Below are 12,782 nucleotides of genomic sequence, written 5' to 3'. Positions count from 1 at the left end.
AGATTGTTTCTTTCATGTTTACGATTAAAGATCATTAAATGTGCAAACTATTTTAGAATTAGGTTTTGTTAGTCTATTTTTGAAAAACTATTTCTAAAAATATGTATATAAACACTGTCTAAATTTGTGGCAGAAGCGAAGATAGACAGATTTTATGTCTCGAAATACGACGAAAACCAGGAACAACAGAATTGCGTTGGAGGCTTTATTTTCGAGAAAATCATAAATCTTTCGTAGAACAATTTCCTGTACATTCCTATCTGGTTGCGAATTTGACAAATTCACGTGTATTGGATATTTCCAAATACAATTTCTGCGAAAATGAAGCCTCCAACGTGATTTCATTATTCTTGATCTTTGTCTTACTTTCAGCTATATATATCTAACAGAATATGTGCTTTCGCGTGTGTTAAAATTTATTCTCGATGGAATAAAGATTATTTTTAGATTGAATTACATAATGTTACAATATCGTAAATTCCACATAAATTCGGCAGAGATATGATAAGTAACATTTGTTTTATATCACATATATAAATTATAAATTATGGCTAATGAACAATACTAACAGATAAGAATCTAACAGATAAGGATATTAAATTATGCCATTAAAGCCAGCTCTTACGGAATGCACCTACATATACATATTTATGTTTGTCATTAAATGCCATTAAGCGCTGCAATGTACCTACATATTAGACTATTATGATTTTATCTTATCATGTTTAATTTTTCCTAATCAGATTCCCGATAAAATTTTTGAAAATTCACTATTGAAAACTAAAAACACATTAAGTTAAGTAGATTCTTTACAAATGTTCTATGCATATCACGTATTCTTATTTTTTATATCAATTGGATACAAGTTGATGTAAATTGTGACTTATATAACGATCAGGGAGCAAGATGTAAGCTCCTTACTTACTACCTACGCAAAAAACATTTGTTACGGAAATTGCATCAAGTTATGTTGACGATTAGTTTTATTTTTAACTTAATCAAACGTGTGATATCTTAACAGGAGTTCAATACTCATACAATGATGCATCTCAGCAGGACGATTATCACGTCGCGCACCACATATATGAGAGAAATAAGTTTGATATTGATAAAATCAATATTATAGTCGTCTTAGTGATTTTACATGCGAAGTAATTTGAATTTAAAATATTAAGGTAATCGTAAATTTTCGGATCCGTTTATTTATTTATTATATGATCAAAATATTTTGTATTAATACTGTCATGCAAAATAAATTAATAAAATATATGTATTTGAAAAAATAAGTAGTAAATGGATAGTATTAATTTTATTAAGTTTATTTAATTACTTTCTTTATCGTAGTACTTCGTAAACTGTGAGAGTTCGTTCAAAATTAAACTGTTACGGTCGACTCTATGTGTATCTATTAATAAGAACCTGCAGATACCTAACAATTCGTGCACGAGAACTAAAACGAAAGACATTTCTAAGTACAGACAGGTAGAAATTAATAGGCGTGTTAATCGTAATTTAATTTAAAATTTACTATAATTTCTTTAATTAAAATTAGAAACTTTATTTAGAAAGATAAAATCTCTCAGAAATTTCCGAAGATTATTTTTATAAAATTCTAATCTAACAAATATAGGACCAAAATTATTATACTGTTTATTATTATTATACTGTTAGTAACAATTTCACAATATCATGTTGCGTAAAATTCATGTTTTATATTTTATGTTGCATCAAAAAATTGCGTATCCTTTATCGTAAGTTACATTATTAAAATACGTTATACTAACTTCTAATCCATATTTATACACGCGCGGTATAATCCAAAAAGTTAATACCAAATAGATACAGCATGCTTAAGAGGTCAAACAGGAAGCAATTCATGTAAACACTTATTTGAAGATAAGTTGTTTGGGAACTATCAGAAATCAAAGATTCGTTGTTTGTTTAATCAATATCATGCAATGTATCTCTTTTCATTGCTCAAGGGGGTTACACATTGCCAAATAAACAACTGTCATTATCAGTCGTAAAACGTATGATTTTGTCGAGTTTAAATTATGCAGCGTGCCCCAGAAGTTTAAACGATCAAATGTCTCCAGTATGTCCTATAGCTGGAGATAAGAAAAAATATTATATAAACGTTTTATAAAAAAGTTATAACAAAAATACGAAACCTAAAGGCACTAGAAGAACATCGTGAAAGATTGGCCGGGGAGAACACATTATTTGTTCCATGAGGTCGTCAAATCTTACATCGTCAGTCTTTTATCAGTGGGAAATAGTGAAAGCGATTGTATATCGTATAATAATCAATTCGCGACAACAAGCAATAGAAAAGATTAATGGTTCATTCATTGAATAAATCAGCATTTGCTCACAATTGCAACAGCAAGATAAACATGAAATTCGAAGTGTAATAGACTCAATTTCCCTATGATGACAAACTTGTATCTAAAACGAAGGCCGGCACTTTGAAATGGAAATACAAATCAACTTCTTTTAACGTAATAAAGCGTTCACAGACATATGTTTATGCAACTTCTTCTTCTTGTTTCCCGATCGCTCAAACTTGGGACACTCTGTATGTTCCGGAGTCCATAAGACAAGACTATAGAGGAAGACGATGGATTTGTTGATATTGATGACAAAATCTACCTCTTAGCCTACACACTATGTGTTAAAGCTCCATCAACCGATCGCCAGTGACTCGATAAATAAATAATATTTACTACAACTCTTTTATAACAGGTTTGCCTTCGATTCTTTCACTTGAGCTGGTTCGTGGAAAAACTGCCAGGCTGTCTCGTAATTCGTTCCGTGAAAGCGATACCTATGAATTTTCATGATTTGCTGGAATTGGCGACACTTTACGCGGAACCAGGCTATGCCTTCCACGATTTCATTCTCGTACGTGGAACGAATTCCTTTCAAAAGTTGAACGTGCACTAAAAAGATGCAGGTGAAGATATACATAAGCACTTGCCTACTTTTTCTCTTGATATCTATCTGCTGTATTTATGCACGACTGCAGATAAGCAAGATAGATAAAGAACGAGAACTAGTCTGGTAACATTAAGAGTCTAAAAGGAATATCTTTTATATCGTCTCATTCCAAACAAATTGAGATGAATTGCTATAAAATTACACTTTCAAAGAGATATAAAAATCACCATTGGTTGGAACAGCGACACTATTTGACCTTTCAATTTGAGTGTGAAGCGATCGATAAAGTTACAGTATCGGTGTAGTAGAGAGAGCAATTGTACCAGTGAATGGTTTAACAGGTACGAGCCAATGGCAGAACCCGCATCTTCTGGTGCCACGCCCCATCAGCCTCCAGCAGATCAGTACCTGGACCAGGATGCTCGAAAGGCAGATTTGAAATTGTCCTAACCACTTCAATCTGTATTGTGCATCGTTTGAAAATAGCGAATATCGTATTCATTTAAAACAACCAGAACAGACTTCAGCTAAGATATATCTATGAATGTCCAGTTTCTATTACTTACAGAATTCTGTTACACGTTGGACGTGCTCCAAGACGGTATCATGCAAATGAAATCTCAGCACAAGGATTCCAAGTGCAGCCCATACTTTTTCAGTAGCAAGCTTACTGGAAATGTATAACAGGTAGCCATTATTATTACAACATCGCGACAAAATGGCGAATCAGTTGATGGATTGCAAAGAGTAAAAAAGGCAAATAGATACACACATGTAGAACAGATTAGGGATGAAATGACAAGACATTAGTTGCCCTGAGGATGTTACTAATCGGCTACTTTGATTTAGAATAGTAACGTGAAAAGATAGATTTGTTAACGTTCGTAATTAATGTTTTATATTAATTTTATATCGATCGCGAATTAAAGCGCGTCTTTAATATAGAAAATTCCAAAATTTTACTAACGATTACTTGATGAGTAACACATAGCGTAAATCTACTCTAGTAGTATTTGAAATAAAATTTAATTCAACTTGAGGCGCTAAATTCTTTAATAAATGTTGAAAATAATATTATAAGAAGTTATTATAATAAATCATAATCATTTTGGATCTTGGAATACAATATCGTTACAAAATTTGAATTAACAGATGGAATTGGTAAAGACAGTTCTTTAATATTCAAACTATTTGACAAAAATGATATAATACCAATCACTCACTCTCATCTGAATTATGTCGATTCAGAAACAATATACAATACATATAATAGATGCATTGTTGTCTCTTTATTATACTATATACCTCACATCTCAGAGAACAGCCGCACTTTCTCTAAAAAGAAAGTACCATTAAATTGTTGAAATGAAACGACGCTATAAGTTCTTATTCCCGTCAATTTTTATATTTTTTCCGAAAAAAAAGAATGAAATCGATATATTAATAGCGTTTGAAAGTTACGTTAATCGCTGCTATTTATTCATTGGGTAAGTTATAAGTTACTCCAAGTACAGTACATCGAGAAGCTTAAGCTGATCCTGAACGTGGCTCGATACCAGAAGAGCGGCGAGTTGTGACAACTTCTTGGAAAAGATTAGGCGTCGTTAGCGGCCTTCGCCGGACATCGACCCTGTCGGTAGTGAGTCTGTCTCAGCCTCAATGTTGCTCAAGTTCTCAGATGTCTAAACATCGAATTCTTCCATATAACGTGATCAACGTACGAGATAGATATTTCCGTGATATGTTAATACTTTATTTCACCATAGGACTATAATGACAAGTTTCAAAAGAATCCGTATCCGGTAATTTTTAGCGGCGTCCCACTGCGTGCGCCATTTTGGTACCACGCTATTACGATTCGAAATATTGCAATTTTAAAAGCAAATTGAAATTCGAATTAACTTCTCTGGCACAAGTTTCGATTGAGATCTCAACATTGATTGATTAATGAAACTTCCTGTTCATTTTTATGGTAGTTGCGATTGCTTTTACTCAGATTATTTTACATTTCTATTAAAACACCGACTATCATATGACGTGAAAAATTAGAAGATAAAATGTAACGGACAGAGCTATGAATACTTTTACTTGCTTAAAAAACTAAAATAATTTCACTACTCGTCATATCTTATTATTTGAAGATACTTTAAAATACTTTAAAATAAGAGGCAACAAGAACGTTTGGTTAAATTAGAACATTTCTACTATTTATCACACCATATATTCGAGGATAATTTGAAGAACGAAATGAAATCGTTGGTAAGAAGTAGAAGCTATACAATTTAAATAAACAATACTTCGTCTCGATAAACCAAACCCAACCCAAATCAGGTTCTAAACTTTTCCACTACAATCGTATCACACATATCGATTTGAACGTGTTATTCTAAGCAACAAGCGTCGATATTAAAACGGTGTCTAAGGAATCGGAGCCTCGTAGCACGTTAATTAAATCTTGTCAGAAATGGAAACAGGTAGTCATTGACGGTGAGAAGCACACGAGCCCTTAGAAATCGGCCCGGACAAAATCTCTAGAGGAAGAATGAAAGTAATGTCGTAAATCCTTTTGCGGGAGGTTCTCGCCGTTGCATTGCGAGCACTTGTGCAAGAATCTCTCGTAAGTCAATCCACTTCCCCTCCGATGGTTCGCCGGGTTTCCCACTCGACAGCCATCTCTCCCACCAAATCTGTCCGGGAAGAATCCGCGGAACGTTGGAAGGGATGGATCTGCCCTCCTCCCTGCTTCAGAAATCTTTACTCTATCGGTTAGGTGGAGGAACCTTGTACTACAAGATGGATAATTTGTCGTTTTAACGGCAGCGCACGCCGACGCAAAAATCTTGTCCTTCGACGAAACAACCAGCCTACCGGATCTCCTTTCTGGTTTTTGCACCAAAGGGATACTGTCGGAAATATTCGTCGGAAGAATACCGCCCTATCCTTTCCGGGTTTCCCAGTGACGTAACGCTACGTCACGGAAATGCGTCACGCGTATTTCGTCAACTTATCAATCGAAATTCATATATCTTGCGAGTTCTGACAAGGGAAAATGATTTGAATGTATTAATAAATGGGATTTCGTTTGTTTTCCCTGTATTATACTTATTAATCTGTTGATCCGTCTATTTGACCTGTTTAACCTGCTGTCCTGGTCTCTTAGCCAAGAATATTTATAATTTCAGAATTCGTAACTGACGATGACATTCTAATTAGGTCAATCTTGATTTTTGCAAATATAAATACGATATGGTTATTTTTCTAATGGAAATGACATGCACAGTACGGCATTTGAATGAGAATTCGGGATAAAAATCAAAATTCGCTGGTGATGTTCGTAGACCACGTTTGCCACGGTCGCACGTTCGCAGTCCACGTTCGCAGGTTCGCAGTCCACGTTCGCAGGCGACGTTCGCACGTTTGCAGACCACGTTTCCACGTTCCACAGTACGGCATTTGAATGAGGATTCGGGACAAAAATCAACAAATGCGTATAATTCGAATGTACAGCTTTCCACAAACTTGATATCAAGGGATGTGACACGAGTAAACTTTTGTTAGCATTTTCGTTACCCCCTGGCTCAGTTGAATATTTATTTCCTTGGCCAGCCACACGCGGTGACTTAAGCAAATAGTGCTGATACCAAGGACAATCTTTCTATTATTTCGTAAGGATCATGCACAAGTCATTTATTTTCCCTTTCTTTCCATAAGATATTGTGTTGACACTTAGCAAAGGACAGGGACAGTTTGTATAACTTAAAAAATTTGTTTGGAATAAATGTGATCAGAATTCCACGCCTCAACCAAGTCGCGATTACGAATGGATTTTGATAGAAAAATAAACAACATCCAACGTAATAGTTCGTAGCAGAAAAAAGTTATATAGCAATGTGATACAATATCTTCTTGACAGAGAACAATTAAAATTATAGGATAATTTGGACCGTTTTCTTTTAAGATCGTTCTTTAAAGAAAGAAAGGAATTTTTAAACTAGAAATTAACATTATACATATCTTTGCTCAAATGCTTTATATTTAAGATATAACAAACGCTATTTAACAAGAATATATAATTGAGTGAGTGAGGTAATTTTCAAGCGATTAGATTTCAATGTACAAACGATTTTTACTAATCCTCTATCGATTTTAGGGGAATTATTGTTTACATTTATACTACTTACAGACTGATGATATCGTCGAATAATAAGATCAAAATCGAACAATGATTATTTCGATTTTTATTCACTGTATACTATGCGACATATTGAAAACTAACAGATCCACGTATAAATAAAGTGAAAATGTAAAAAACCAAAAGACTTTTCTCACTTGTGACGTTCTCATTTCCTTCCTGTGTATCGAGTGACCCATAAATGCCCATGTGCATAAACGATCGGTGAAACGCGTTGATCGATTTACATAATAATCGAAGCAAAGCTTCTTGATATCGTAGGCCAGTATGACGCAAAGAAGTATGTAAAAGTTGTCTATGTGCCATATGATATATAAATGAAAGGCGTTAACGGCGCGTTACTGCGTCGCCTAGTTAATTAGAAGAATTAATTAGCATCGACAAGTAGCATAATTAATATGCGCAACCAAGGCGCCTTCCTCCGGATGTCGATGCGGTGTCGAAGATGTCGCGATTTTCGGCATCGTGAAACGAACTCCCACACCTCCATCTTCGACCACCTACGATGATTCGTGCATCACATCGAATTAGCAGAATACCAAGGTACGAAGGGAAAAGTCTCTTAACTCGTATAAATCTTTATTGTACTTGATCGGGCGAATCAATCGAGTTTATTGAGAAAATGAGTTTTCGAAATTCGTATGTATTTTCATAAAATTAATGCCGGTTCTATATATGTTCGGCTGCGTTTCTTTTTGCGATTTTGTCGAAAAGGAACGTAACGTAACGAAGTAAGCAGATAATGCGTTGGCATATACTAATGTCATCGTGTTGCGTTCAGGCTGTTCCTCAATGACATTCCACGGGTTTCATTCATGATGCGCTTGTTACTACGCCTTATTTTGGGTTCTCTGACTGTACGGTGTAAAATACGTATACAATTCAATGAAAGTTATGGGATTCAATATACTTTTTAAGTCGATTCAATATACACCTATAAAAATGGCACTTATAATCAGAATATAAAAAAAGTTGTCATTTGTAATTTGTAATTTTAGGCAACTAATATTTCATAATACTCAAATCGTGTATTTAACTATTAATAGACTGCGCGTATTTATGAATTAATGGAAATTTTAATATTTAAGAATGTACAAAATGTAGCTAACGTATCTAATTCGTAAAAATGTACAAAGTAAAATGCTCGTTGGAACGTTTAGAGGATAAATCAAATCTCTATTTATGCTCTCTTTGTTCGCTCGTATATATTCGTAAAAATAGTAGATAATATTATAAAAATAGCAAGTAATAATATTACCTACACTAGAAACAATATTAAGAAACGCAACGTTATTCAATCAGGATGCGACGACATTAAAGGACAATTGTACGAATAGAAAAGAAAATAATGACAAGTGAGTGGCATTATTTGATCACTGGAGCTGATCGAGAATGTAATCATAAGGTCGGAATGAACGGTTGGCTCGCGCGAATCGCGACGATCATTTCTGACAGGAAGTCTGGCCAAAGAGGAAGCCTCGGTCTGCGTCAGCAGACGTCGTTCTCTACCGTACGCCTTTCGTGCCGGCTCGTGCCGTTTCAGCTGCATTCATGCCTTTTGCATTTGCTCGTGCAGGCTTGCCGACAAAGACCGCCGGCGTGGCACTCGCATCGCATTTTCGATTACCTGCTCGACACAGCTCGCTCGTGTCTCGCACCCACGTTCTTTCATTCCGACTTCGCGTCCTCGAAACGAATGATCTGTATGCCATCGTATCGCTCGAACGATACGTCGTCCACCTTATTCTCGTTTACGAAACGAGCTGATTTGCTTATTAACACGTCTCCTGCTGGTCACGTAAAAATACCTTTTTTTTCGTAATATCGTTTCACCGCTGATTACCTTAAAATATGTCCACCTTGTACAAAATTGTTGTATCTAGATTTACGATTATCCTTTTAAAACACTGCTATAATCAACGAGGTACTGGATAGAAGAAGTAGAAAATAATACGTTATAGACAACTAGAAGGACGACATACTTTTATACGAACGATTAGGCAATCATACGAAACAGATGTATCTTTGTGTAATCAATGCGAAATATGTTAACATTTAGTCGATATAATCAGATGATCGTTCTATTGATTAAAAATATCATTGGGGATTGATCCATCAAGGTACAACGATAGACCAAAATTTGCAACTTTCTTCAGTGAATTTATTTGAAGTTGGCTAAAAAATTCTTTCGTTTACACGTTGTTGTATACATTAGTGGTTATTTGTAACATTGGATGTATTTCTGATATAGCATTTTCGTAGTAGGTTTAATATTTCAGTCTAAATGTAGTATTTATACGTTGTTCTGTTTAATTTTAGAATTCTTCTGATCTAGTGTATTTATTATAGTACTCGCTCTGTATTTCGCAGCAACGTTCCTTTATATTATTGATTTACTCTGACATTTGTACTTTGCGTGCCTATCTTTAGTATCAGTTTCACCATCACGTACGCCAATCGATCACATTTTCTACCGTGAAATACGCGATAAAGAAAGCTTGTTATTTTCCGTTGTAACAGAACGATATCAACGTTCGTGTTACACGTCAAAATGTTACATTGTGTTTCCCCCGGCAATGTTTCGCATAATTTAAGTAAAAAATGCGTTCAAACGAGCATTTCGTACGTTAAATATAAATTAAATCCGTAATCTACGTATCATGTACCGTGTTTTAATCAAACTTTTAATTCAACATATTGTGGGTCATTATTATCGCGCTCAAATTGATTTACTTCAATTTACACGATTAATTTCTTCAAGAGTGATCATTTGAGAGATTAATAAATACTGTTGCACTCGGTTCACATTCGCAAAGGCTTCCGTGCAATTCGCGTTCGGTAACTGGTGCCACACCCTTCCGTGCCGCTTCCGCCCTTCGTTGAGAGAAGTTAGTAGCAAATTGGAGACTCCCTTGCCTTTCCTTCCAGTAATTGGCAAGCGATGCACTGGGCGTTTTTCTCGGTCCGGCCCCGATCCGTAATTGCATCCGACCAGCGAACGGATCCACTGTGCACACGCATAGATGGAGGCAGGCCATGCTCGCTACAAAACGATTGAGAAACTTCTAAGTACATTGTTTCTCTTCCAATAGCCGACGAACGAACGTCAATGTTCGAACGTCCATTTGTACCGAGCTTATTAATGGTTGAAGCTAAAGTTTAGTAGACAAGCTATAAAACTCCTAACAAGTCGATTAATGTTACAAATCGTCGTTCCTTGAAGAAACTTTTTAGGGTTGAAATTTTCATACATAAGAATTATCTACGTCAAAGTACGCGCGTCATAGTCTATCGGTAGAATAAAGGAAATTTCGATACGTTCAACTAACAAATTAAAATAAGGAAACTTCCTATTAACAAATTAGGCGACCCCGTCGATAGTTTTATGTTAGATCGATATTTATACAAATCTACGTTAACGATGTTACGAATTATTATTAAAATTATTATCGTTGCTAACAAAAGCGATGATTAATTTCAACAATAAATTTCCCTTCCGTTCGTACGTCACAGACGTATTACTTGACTACAGTTTTTTACATTTCATGCATTTGTAAGAAATTCAAGTGTGCAAAAATGTGCAGAATACACGGACTGTGCAAAGATATATAAAATATCCAAGGTAAGTACCTCTGTTGCAATAGTTGGGAAGTAAAACGTAATCTCTGTCCAGTACCATTTCTCCAGTGTTTGTAACAATATGAATTTACATAAATGTCCGCAGTATTATTACAAAAATCATTCACTGTAAAATACACACTTTTTCCTCGACTAAATTAAGTTTCCTCATAAATCATGTCACTCGAGTCATACTGAATAACGCGCAAAGAAATCTCTCTATTCCCAGAGGAACGGAGAAAAAGGATTAGTAAGCGACGGAAAACTATCGGTGAGAAGTTGATGGTCATACTTGCGCCCTGTCATTTCACAACTCGTAAAAGCTGCTCCTTCTCCACCTTCTTCTCGTTCTCTTCATTCGGTTGATTATTTCACTGGCGGATCGTTGGCCGATGACAGGTGAAGCCAAGTTGTGCAAGGAAGGCAATGCAAGGAGAGATTGGAAGCGATCCATTCGACCGGATATAATTGTTCCGTTACTAATTGACTTTTGCGGAGTACCTTTTGCGCGGATCCAGCCACCTACTTGCCTTCTTACGTTAACAAAGCTGATTTGCTTTACCTTGGTCTTCTGTAATAAGCGTTAATTCGAAGAATACCTTGTGCAAGTGGATCTTCCTTATTATAAGGAAGATATAACTGTCGATAGATTGTTTCTGTTTTAGCTCGACGAGATTTCATTATAGAACTTTCCGATCGAAACAGCACATATTTAGAAGAATACAAACGTGGCTCACCTAACTCGACTTTTAGTTCTACGTAACGGGCTTGTTACAGAAAAGAATATCTAATAATAATCTTAACCTTTTTACCATTGTCGATGTTTATCTAGAAATCGAAGATGAAATAGGGATTCTGGAAAGATCTTCGTTCCTTTGACAATGAGGCGTGTAAAAGGTGAGAGTATAGAATGAAACAGTTAATTCAAAATAAAATAAATAGAGAATTTATCTTGCGTAGTTAAAAACTTTCAAATGATCGTGTGTTACTAGATATATCGTTTATCTATCATTCGTATCTTCTGTTTGATTTCAGAACTTATAGAAAGAAAGCTTCATCCCAGAAAGAAATCTTATACCAGACTTCAAGCAGAACGTTAAAAATCGAACGATAGTCTATTAACGAAATTCAACTGTTTTGATAATTTATAGCACAGATGTGAATAAAATATTTGTAACGGCAAGGTTTTGTTTCTTAGAGAATCTACGCCTTACACCTCATTGTATTTCCAATGTATCCATACATTATGCTTCACTAAATAATGATTCACGTTTCTCTGCTTACTTTCGATACGTCGTGCTATAATCGTCGTTACAGCTCCCACGATCTGCGTATATCGCGATCGATCGACTAGAACTATCGTACTGGTGATTAGGTATCGCAATGACAAAAATTCGAGGGGAGTCAAGTAAAAAGATCACGCACGTGATCATGTGTGCCGCGTCGTCATGTATTATTAGCAGGTAGCTTGTTAGGCGGTCGGTTTGTGGATAATGGCAGGTATTACAACACGCGACCGTTATTAACCCCTCGGTTGGTCTCCCTTGCTCTGTCACGACCCCCTTTAATCTGTCTTTATTTGGACCCTGTAGCCGCGGCTCGTTCACTCGATTGAGAGAAACACCCTGCCAGACCAGATATAAATCATTATTCATAATAAGCTGTCGCGACAAAAAATTTCTACCGACAGATCTTAGCTACGCTAAATGATCGCCGTCGTAGTTGTCTCTCGCCCCACCGGATGACTCCCCACCGGTTCTTCAGAAGACCTCGAGGAGATCATCGCGCGATTAAAGGACGCCGCCTTGTGAGAATCCAAACGTCCTCTTTTAAACTCATTTTCAATTCGGAACTTCTGATTTGTAGAGAGACTAAGCGCCATCCTATAAAAGTAGATGAAATTATCGGAGATGACTGTTTGACGTGACCTAAACTCCATCTATGCTATACATATAACGAAACAATTACCTTGAGCATGTAACAAGTTGTTTTTATACTCGAGCTGTACGATACTTTCTTATAACTTGTTGCT

General features: G+C 35.8%; 1 protein-coding gene across 5 annotated transcripts in view; it reads right to left on the bottom strand.

The window, feature by feature from the left end:
- The window catches only part of LOC122567080 (nibrin), a 62,227-nt gene that overhangs the window by 32,070 nt on the left and 17,375 nt on the right, over positions 1-12,782 (bottom strand). The window contains exons 13-14 of one of the 5 annotated variants that reach the window (XM_043725253.1): positions 11,043-11,321; positions 9,272-10,175 (exon numbers count right to left, since the gene is read on the bottom strand). The exons of 1 other annotated variant lie outside the window; for it this stretch is intronic. The gene's annotated coding sequence lies outside the window, so the exon portion shown is untranslated. Of the gene's footprint in view, positions 1-3,520; positions 3,611-9,271; positions 10,176-11,042; positions 11,322-12,782 lie in introns of those variants that run through there. 3 more of the 5 variants (XM_043725273.1, XM_043725278.1, XM_043725242.1) reach the window with 3 other exon arrangements.

This window comes from Bombus pyrosoma, linkage group LG1 (assembly GCF_014825855.1).
Source record: "Bombus pyrosoma isolate SC7728 linkage group LG1, ASM1482585v1, whole genome shotgun sequence".
Lineage (NCBI taxonomy): Eukaryota > Metazoa > Arthropoda > Insecta > Hymenoptera > Apidae > Bombus > Bombus pyrosoma.
This window is presented reverse-complemented; position numbering and strand designations above follow the sequence as displayed.